Source organism: Anarrhichthys ocellatus, unplaced genomic scaffold, assembly GCF_004355925.1.
Source record: "Anarrhichthys ocellatus isolate YVR2014 unplaced genomic scaffold, GSC_Weel_1.0 scaffold145, whole genome shotgun sequence".
NCBI lineage: Eukaryota > Metazoa > Chordata > Actinopteri > Perciformes > Anarhichadidae > Anarrhichthys > Anarrhichthys ocellatus.
Window position 1 is genome coordinate 237,771 of NW_022280175.1, and position 1,104 is coordinate 238,874.

General features: G+C 44.8%; 1 non-coding gene across 1 annotated transcript; it reads left to right on the forward strand.

Annotated features, from left to right (window-relative positions):
• The first annotated feature begins 607 nt into the window (after nt 1-607).
• Nucleotides 608-737, forward strand: LOC116400078 (U1 spliceosomal RNA). The gene has a single exon (XR_004213886.1). It is a non-coding gene; the product is annotated as a U1 spliceosomal RNA (small nuclear RNA).
• The last annotated feature ends 367 nt before the right edge of the window (nt 738-1,104 follow it).

Here is a 1,104-nt window from a genome sequence, read left to right on the forward strand (position 1 = left end):
TCTTGTGCGTTTGCATTTATTGATCTGCATGCATGTGTATATTAGTGAATTGGCACCATTGTTGATTGGCTGTGGCTCAGGAGTCGTCCACAAATCGGCGGTTCGATCCCCCGGCTCCTCCAGTCTGCATGTCGAGGTGTCCATGAGCAAGACACTGATCAGTGTATGAATGTACTTTGAGTGGTGGGAAGACTAGAAAGGCGCTATCTAAAGGCAACTCCATTTACCATCTCGCATGAATGCATGAACAAGAGTCTATGTAATGCAACACACCACAGTGGACATCAATGCCAGGAAACATTTTCTCACCTCTGTGGCAGTCTAATGTTAGTAACTAGATTAAAGCTCTGTACATGCAGGGTTTAGAGACAAAGAGTCCAAGAGATTGTCTTGAGACGGGGAAGGGTCAACATCTCCACCTATGTACATCCACCTGTTATCACGTGACTGAGGTTCCATTCTGAGGTCCCCTGATGACAATGGAGCAAACTCCATTCGCTGAGGAATACCATGAAATGTAGTAGTGGTAGCAAGTCGACCTTGAATTAAGATTATTTCATTCAATAATTCATAACTATATTATTTAATATGAGTAACAGTTAAGTTCACAACAACCTGGCAGGGGAGATGCCATGATCAAGAAGGTGGTTCACCCAGGGCGAGGCCCAGCCATTGCACTCCGGTTGTTCTGACCACTGCGAATTCCCCAAATGTGGGAATCTCGACTGCATTTTTAAAAAAAAAAAAAAAAAAGGCGACCGTGGCTCACTGGGTTAAGAGCGTTGTCTGGGAACCGGAACAACGGTCAACGGTTCGATCCTCGACAGGGACATGTCACGTATCGAAGTGTACCTGAGCAATACACTGAACCCCAGGCTCCCCGGGCGCCTGTCATTGGCAGCCCACTGCTCCCTATATACAGGGATGGGTCAAATGGAGAGACAAATTTCCCCCTTAAAGGGATTAATATAGTATAATATTTTTAAAAAAAAAGCAACCTCCAGTGATCATGCAACCTCCAGACAAAACAAATCCAATTGACCTGATTCACTCGGTCCAAGAAGCATATCATTATAAATAATCAAATACTTCCCTCCCCCACCT